The 8,440-nt window shown below is 54.4% G+C and overlaps 1 long non-coding RNA gene across 2 annotated transcripts; it reads right to left on the bottom strand.

Annotated features, from left to right (window-relative positions):
- Positions 1 to 2,822: 2,822 nt before the first annotated feature.
- Positions 2,823 to 7,231, bottom strand: LOC114014530 (uncharacterized). 2 transcript variants are annotated; one of them, XR_008735236.1, is made up of 4 exons: positions 6,762 to 7,231; positions 4,855 to 4,924; positions 3,396 to 4,331; positions 2,823 to 3,139 (listed from the first exon to the last, which is right to left on the bottom strand). It is a non-coding gene; the product is annotated as an uncharacterized LOC114014530 (long non-coding RNA). The 2 variants fall into 2 exon arrangements; XR_003558063.2 differs by having other exon boundaries at positions 4,855 to 7,231.
- Positions 7,232 to 8,440: the final 1,209 nt, after the last annotated feature.

The raw sequence follows: 8,440 nt of genomic DNA on the forward strand, positions 1-8,440 counted from the left end.
ACCGCACAACCCAGGCCTGTTAAATGTCCCTCAGCTGGCCTTGGGCTGTCCGTGCTGGAAACTGGCACCGGGAGGGACACTGGTGTCCTTGCCCGGGACAGCTCAGGGCTCCATATGCACCGGTGCGGAATATTTCACCTCTGCCAGCCCCGTGCCTCCGGCCCCGTCCTTCCCTCCCTTCTGCACGTGGCACCGGCTCTCATGCTTGCCCACCTCCGGTGGCTGCTTGCCCTTGGAGGCTGCCAGTATGGGGTCCTGCACCAGTGCCGTGGGTGGGGGCACGTCCTGTGCCTGGGGGGACTGACCCCCACGGGGGCCGGCAGGGAGCTGGGCTGGCATCCCTGCTCCTACCTGCAGCAAGCTTCCCTGCCACCTCTGTTTGCTTTGGGGCTTTGAGGATACCAAGTAATTATTCCCCATTACTCCAGCTTAACACATATCTTCATTTGCTCTACTTGCATGACCATTCTGATTTATTTTTTATTTTTTTTTAACTGCAACAGCAGCAAGCAAGGAGCGACAGGCTCCTCGTTGGTCCCCCCTGCTCCCATTGGAGCCCTAGGCACGCGAGGTGGTGTTCCACATCATTTTCCTCATCACGCCACGTGACTGAGATGCTTTGCTACAACTACAAGGGCTGGGTGCCAGGTGGCTCCTCCAACAGCTTCTCCCCCGGCCCCTCATGGCAATTATCGCCACTGGCAAGGTTGGATGCTGTCAGCATGGACATCCCAGCTGGGTGCCGGGGTGAGCATCAGCAGGGAGGTCTGGGCATTTGGTAGTCCCTTCAGTAATAAAGATCAGATAAATAAATGCCTTTTAAGCCCCAAGGCATGTAGCTGCTGTGGCAGGGTACCCTGAGCATCACTCGATGGGGTGCCGTGCCTGGGGGGGCTCGATGCCCAGCACCCACTGTGCCCCAGGGATGCACCAGCCACTCCTCTGGGTGCGAGCCCTTCTCCTGCTGGTGCAGCCTGCCACTGTACCGGGCCAGCCCCGGGCCTGCCCTGCCCATGGAAATGCCACTGAACAGGCAGCCCCTCCACGTTAGGGATGGTGATTTGGAGTGAACTCATTATTGAAATGAAAAGACGCTTCCCATCTTGCAGCGTCACTTTGACACCAGGAAAGCACCTGAGAGCAGCAGGTGTCCCCGCACCCCAGCGCTGGGCTACGAGCACTCTTGGCTTGGGGGTGCCCAGCTCCACACATCCCCAGGGGCTTCCTGGCCTGAGATGTGACTGATTTTCCTTGATCACTTTTCATAGACCTGGGAAGCAGCGAAGAGCACTGCAGAGCACCGTCAGGCAGGTCGCTTGCTAAAGGTGAGTATTTAAAAATCACTGTTTATGCACAAGCACACGGGAATAGCTCGGAAAACATTTGAGGAAGCCGTGTGTGCATGGTTGGCTCCCAAGCAGGGAAAAAGGTGGTCAAAGCCACCAAAGAAAACATTCCCTGGGGATCTTTCATTGTTTAAAGCTTTGCAGGGGCTTTGCAAATCCCTCCCCCAGCTCCTCTGCAGCAGAAGATCCATGTCTCCTATTTCATACATTTACTTGGGGCAAGCTGCACAATTAGCCTCAACTTAAGCCCCTGCCCTTCCAATGCCCCTGTTTCCAGCAAACACTTTCATAATTTTATTCGACTTCAGTTCCCAGAATTGCTCCACTGAGTTGATTTGATTAAGTTCAATATTTTTCTAGCGCCCAGCAGGATTCGAGGCAGCCCACCTCCCCCCTGCCCAGCATCCCTGCTGGACGCAGTGCTGGTGGGGGCTCCACCACAGCCCTCTCCCAGGTCTGCGGCCATCCCCTGGGAAGCAAAGTCCCACAGCCAGATGGTGATGGTGGCACTTTTAGGTCCCAGGCCATGGGATCCGCTCCACCAGGACTTATCAGCCTCGGCAATGCTGCCATCGCCCTGCATCCCTGGGAACAGACATATGAAACCATGCAGCCGAGCAGCCCAGGCGGGAAAAAAGGCACATTTTGCTGCAGGGAAAAAGGCTTCTTTTTAGTGACCATGACCATTTCCCCAGGCCTGTCTCACTGCTCATCCCCAAATTTTCCACCTCCCACCCATCCGGCTCATGCTGACCGGCAGCTCCATCCCTTCTCCCACCCAAGCAGGTATTTATTTATCTTTTATTCTTTCCCGCACATGAAGTGCCTGCCAGGCTGCCAAGGCTGTCACTGGTTTCTGCACAGCCTTGGCTTTGTTCAGTGTCTGGCTGTTTGAAGGATACAGCAGGAGCGTCGCCTGAGCTGACACTGCCTTTGGGGACATTGTCCAGGAGAAATCCAGGCTCCAAAAATCATTGCTATGAAAGAAATGGCTGGAGAGTAGACTGGTGTGAGCCCCGTGCCATAGCATTTGATTCGGTGGCTCTGCAAACTACAACATTTTTTTTATTGTGGTTTCTTCATTCCAAATCACTTTTTTTTTTAAGAATTCTTTGGAGTTGTGGAAGCAGGGAAGTGACACCAGGGCTTTGGTGGCTTGCAGCAAAGCAGAAGCTCCTGCAAAGCCCCGGGCATGCAGGGAGCCCCTGGTAAAGCTGAGCGGGGTCTGTCCCTCTCGCTGTTGCCCATGGACACACCAGCATGGGGCGAGAGGTCCCAGTCACCTCCTCTCCCAGTTGCCCCCCAGCCCCGGGTGCTGCCCCAGCAGGTCCCAGCCTGCTCCCAGAGTGCAGGGCCAGGAGGGGACCCATGGGGTGCTGGTGGCCCTGGCTGGAACTGGAGCTTTCCTTGCTTGGGGTGCTCGGGATGGTCCTTGCATCAAGAAAACTTCTGTTCTTTGTCTCTTCCGAGGAAAAAATGATTTATTAGGCTATGCTAAGGTGTGCTCTGGTGAGATTATAGCTATTGATTCCTATAAATATACATGTAGGACAAAGCAAGTAATCACATCCGCGCTCAGCCGATGCGGGGCTGTGTTGGTGCGGACACCAGTGGTTTCAGCAGCGCTGCTGATGTCTCGGCCAGAGTCAGCTCATCCCCGGCACTGCGCGCCGGGTGCCGGCACCGCAAGGTGGCACAGAGCTGGCAGCAGCCTTCGCCTGGGGTTTTCCATCACTCCACCTGCCTTCCGAAAGCCCTGATCGGCTCACGTTCCCGGAGGTACCCAGGCATGCCTGGAAGCGGGCAGATTTGCTGTGTTAGTGGGAGATCAGAGGACTCGGTTTAGGAGCAGATGACCCCGGGTGTGGTGTGCCAATGGGGGGGGAGCGGGCGCCCGGTGAGGCTCGGCAGCACCGGCTGGTAGGGCTCTGCCGCCTCCCCCATTTGTTTATTTTGCTGGTGAGACGTAAAATATTCACATTGGGGTTTAATGACTGAAGGGCTGATCATCACTTCCTTGGGTGAGATGTGATGGGAAATCTTGCTGACCTGCCTCTCCATCGAAGGGAGCTTCAGCGAACGGTCCTGGTGATGCGAGGTGGTCCTCGCAGCTGTGCTCCAAATTACAAACTGCCGTGAAGACTTCCAGCGGGTAGAAACATCTCCCTTGAAAGCAGACAGGAAAAAAAAGCCCAGCCGCCCACAGGCAGTGGTGCCCAGGGTGATGGCTGGGCTTGCTGGAGGCATGGGGAGAGGCGTGGGGAGGACAAGCCCGGCCACCACTGGCACTGGGACAGGTCCCCGCGCTCCCCGGCAGCTGCGGGGGGAAACCAGCTCCACCATCCCCCCACTGCTGCTTCTTATTTACCCCAGGGAATTGCTCTTGATCAAAAAAATCTGTGGGTTAACAAGTTTCTATCCTTTTTTTAAAAATCATTATTAATTTCTCCTTTTTTCTGAGCAATGAAGAGCTGGGGAGAATGTGCCGAAGTGGGGAGTTCAGCTTCCTGCAAACACCAGCAGTGAGTTTTACGGAAAATAGGAACTTTTGCCCTGTGAAGCTGCTGGTGGGGAATGCCAGGGGCAGGCAGCTGCCAGGGCTTTCTTCATCAACATCACAACCAAGCAATAGGAGACCCCTGAGAACCACAGCTTCCCCCCACCAGGCTTCCACCCCCCAAGTGTTGGATGGGCTGGCCTCAGATCATAGAATCACAGAACAGTTGGGGTGGGAAGGGGCCCCTGGAGACCACCCAGACCAGTAAAGGGTCACCTAGAGCAGGTCGCACAGGGTCACATCTCTGGAGAAGGAGACCCCACAGCCTGTCTGGGCAGCCTGTCCCAGGGCTCCAGCACCATCAACGTGAAGAAGTTTTTCCTCCTATTCAGACGGAAGTTCCCGTGCTGCAGTTTGTGCCCGTTGTTCCTTGTCGTGTCGCTGGGCACCACTGAAAAGAGCCTGGCCCCGTCCTTCTGACACTCACCCTGAAGATATTTGTAGGCCTTGGTAAGACCCCTCTCAGTCTTCTCCAGGCTACACGAGCCCCACGCGCTCAGCCCTTCCCCGCCTGGGAGGTGCCCCATCCCCTCAGCACCTTCGCAGCCTGCTCAGCTTTCCTGTGACTTTCTGGCACGACCCGTGCGCTAGCTGCAGGTGCGGGCAGCATCGTGCCGTGTGCTTCAGCAGCGATGGGGCGAGGGTGCAGCCGGGGAGAAGCCCCCTGCCCACAGCCTCCTCACCAGCCCCCAGCCCCCGTGCCCCCTGCCTCCTGGCGCCGGCAGGCTCTCGCCCCGACCCCTGCCCAGGTTAACTCCCCCTGCCCAGGTTAACCCCCCCTGCCCAGGATAACTCCCCACAGCACCATCAGGATGCCGGTCCCTTTCCAGTGCCTTTAGCAGCTCTCTGGTTAGACCGGGGCACTGAGAGGCACGGTCATTATTCCAGCGGTTGCTGCAGCAGCAGCTCAGGGTATAAAGCCAGAGGCTTTCCAAGGGCGCTATTACTCACCGCTCTCGCAGAGACCCTTATAATTCATCTATTGTGCGGGCAGGATTTCTCAGGAGTGAGTTCCATTAAGCTGCGTGTGAGGGTTAATTAATTTTTAATGTTAACAACCTTTTCTTTGTATCACATGGCGGTTCATCAAGTTCTGGATGGGAGAAAAAGCCCACCTTCCCACAGCAGCGGCTCAGCTCTTTGCTGAACGTCTTTCAGCAATTATATATGTGAACATAATTTTCTCTGCTTTATAGCTCTACCCTGTAATCTAGGGAAAGTGACATTTTCCACTGCACAATATGGGTTAGGCTTTCACTCTGATGATGTTGCCTTTGCCAATAGATTTTCTCCCAGTGGCATATGGCACGCAATGTTACATCTGCTCCCATTTCCAAGAGATCCTCTACCCTTTGTTGAATTTTTACAAATGCTATCAGTCTAAATAATCCAGAAGGCTGCTATGGCAACAAAATGAGAACTCAGTTTCTCTCCCTTCCCTTTTTTTTTTTTTCTTCTTTTAACCCTGGAGTACAAGGAAGAAGGACGCTGGCTGTGCCTTCCAGCAGCTGGCAGTGATGATGTTGATGCCTTGGGATGGGGTTTGGGGCCTGATCAACCCCCACCGCCCTCCCACATCTGTCAGCATTGTCCTGCATGTGGGAAACAGCAGAGGAAAGCACTCAGATCATCTCTTTATGCGGGCTGTGTCACTCAGGTTTTGGAGCCGGGTGCAACATTTTTAGTACTGAACATGCCCGAGTGAGTAAATGAAAAGCTGCTCGTCGCTGGCTGCAGGAAAACCCCTTCATCCCACCTGAGCACCCCACCCTGTCCCACTGCAGGGGGGGGCAGGGAGCACCTGTGCCAGCAGAGGAGCAGCTTCCACCTCTTTGGGAAAAATTCAAATTTCTTCGGATATAACAACTTCTCTGAAAGAGTCCACCAGGAATCTCTGAGACTGAAACCCCTTTGGACAGCTTTCTCTCTCCTGCTCCCCTAGATGCTCTAATTGCTGTGTTAATCAAAGCATGCTCTGTTCACAGCATCCCCTCGCAGCCCTGCTATCTGTTTCAATCGCTTTTATCCCTGTTTCCATGCTGCTTCCATAGGAAGCCAACTGGGTGCCTTTTTCTATCAACAGTAATGGGAGCGTGGTCCCTCCTCGAACACTCCAGGACCAAAGGTGTGGATGTCGGGTGAAAATTGTTCTGGCAGTTTGAATGGGGAGCAGTTCCATGTCACCTGGAGATAAGAACTGGAAAACAAAATAAAGCCACAATTCTGGCTTGAATTAGCCAGCAGCTCGTGTGGGAAATTAAAATCAGTGAGGCGCAGAGCAGGTAAGGTCTGACCTTGCAGCTAAGGTCTGCAAGGGACTTTTCAAGACTGTCTCCATTCGTTAAAAGCTACTTCCAGGTCATGGCCTCCTAAGATCTCAGAGACACAAATTCTCTTTAATTTCTGCTAGGACAGGCAGCCAGAGCTGCGGTGCCCCGTTAGCCAGCCCTGGGTTTGGTGACTCCTAACGCTGTGTCCCCAACACAGCCCTCCCCTGCAGGGGGCTGAACCTTTGCCAGAAAACCCCGCCGTAACCCCCCCACACACAGTGCCCACCAGTGGGCCAGGGCCAGCTCAGGCAGTGAACAGCTGAAGCAGGGGGGAAATAACTCGGGTAGGAAGATGCTTTGATAAAAGGACCAAAGTGATCTATCAAGACCTGCATAATCTGCACTTTCTCCTGCCAGCTCACCTCCACTGTGCACATCCCCCGGGAGACAGAGGGAGGAGAAAGTACAAGGTTGCTGGGTTAAATATTTACCACTGAAGCTGTTAATGACTATTTTAAAATCCATATTTGCATTTCTCGTGAAGACAGAAAAATGAGCCTGGGAGAATGAGTTAGGAATAAGACTCACCTTTGCTGGGAGCTGTTTGTAGCGGTGGCACTACACACCTGAAGCAGCCTTACTGTTTTGTTAAAGAAGCTCCAGAAGATGCTACAATCCCTCGGTTAAACCCGGTGGACCTCATACTGACCCTGTGCCCTATCCTCCCCAGCATCGGGATGAAGGCTCTCTGAGTAAAACAACGCAAACCCCGTGGCCATTGCTTGTGGGAGGTCCCCGAGGCCATCTCCCCCCATCCCATGGCCACAGCCACAGCAGAGGGTGCAGGGTCTTAGAGGAGATTGTCCTGCAGCTTCTGAATCAGCACCGCAAAATTCACCCGCTAAAGCAACTCATTTAACGAGCGAGGCAAAAATAGGCAGCGGTTCGCTCACAAAGGGGAGTTGGGCCGAGTCCGAGAGAAGATGCAAATCATTTGGATAATAATTAGTAGCAGATAAACACATCTGCGCACAAAGTGTGACTAGGATGGCCACCACGTTGCCATCTCTCGCTCTCCCCTGGACTTTGTTCCTTGGTAGGAGGAACTGGGATGGCAGCGCAGGCACAGCCGCTGCCAGGGGTGTCCCCGAGGGGTTCGCACCCACAGCATGGCCGGGGGGCTGCCATGGTCTCAGCCCACAGCCACGCACCCCCACGCATTCTCCAGCGAGGAAATCCCTCTCTGCCACAGCTACAATGCACAGCCCAGGATGTATTTCCTTCTTTTTCAATCATATTCTTTGACGTGAGGTGCTCAGCCCCAGGCAGAGGGATGCTCGGGATGGATACTCGCCTACTGCTGATTATGGCTTGGAATGAAATTTGTTAGCAAACCATTTCTAATTACCGGCACTCTCAGGCGCCAGCTGTCCCCACGCACGGTGCCAGGCTGCGCCGGCAGCCGGCTGGCGGCCAGGGATGGCGAGCAGCGCTGCCCTGCCACGGCCCCTCTCCCTGCAGCCCCAGCCTCTGGGAAAAGGTGGGTTTGCCAAGGGTTTGTGATCTCCACGGCCGGGCACTATGTGGTTCTGATCCTCTTCGGAACACACACGCTTGCTCAGGAGAGCCCTCAGCCATAAGAAACCTGTCAGACCTTTCTGGTACAAAGGTACTAAGTTAATAAAAATTATCTGTAAAATCAGATGCAAGGCACTGCAGTTTGACTGAGATCTAAACTGCGCAGGCTGTTTTATTACTGCCCTTTATAAATTATCCACCCAAACCTCTTGGTTAGGTCTACAACTAAGGACAGCCTGCAACCAAATTTATTGCATTTCAAAGGCAGGGAATTACCTGATCTGCTGAAGGGAATGGCTCAAAGTTAAAACCTTGATCAAGCCGAGCACCTCCCAGGGGAGCAGCGACATTGCCCAGCAGCTGCAAAATTTTGCCCAGCAGCTGCCCCGGACATGGGGCAAAATAGAGTCAGGGGGTGTCTGGCACCTGCACATCTCCAATTGCTGCTTATTTTGCAGGAAGAAAAATGTGTCGGCTTACGGAGAGGAGCATGGGGACAGTGCTCTTGGGGTCATACCAGGTGGACTGCAAGAGATGCTCAAGGCCACCACCATGATGGTGACACGGGGGCGATGGAGCTGCCGGTGTACCTGTGATGGGGGTGCAGTGCAGGCAAATCCCCCCGCCAGGGTGGCCCTGGTGTCAGTGTCACCCACAGCGAAGCTGGGCCAACCACCCCAGTCACTTGG

The sequence above is a fragment of the Falco cherrug genome, chromosome 15 (genome assembly GCF_023634085.1).
Source record: "Falco cherrug isolate bFalChe1 chromosome 15, bFalChe1.pri, whole genome shotgun sequence".
NCBI lineage: Eukaryota > Metazoa > Chordata > Aves > Falconiformes > Falconidae > Falco > Falco cherrug.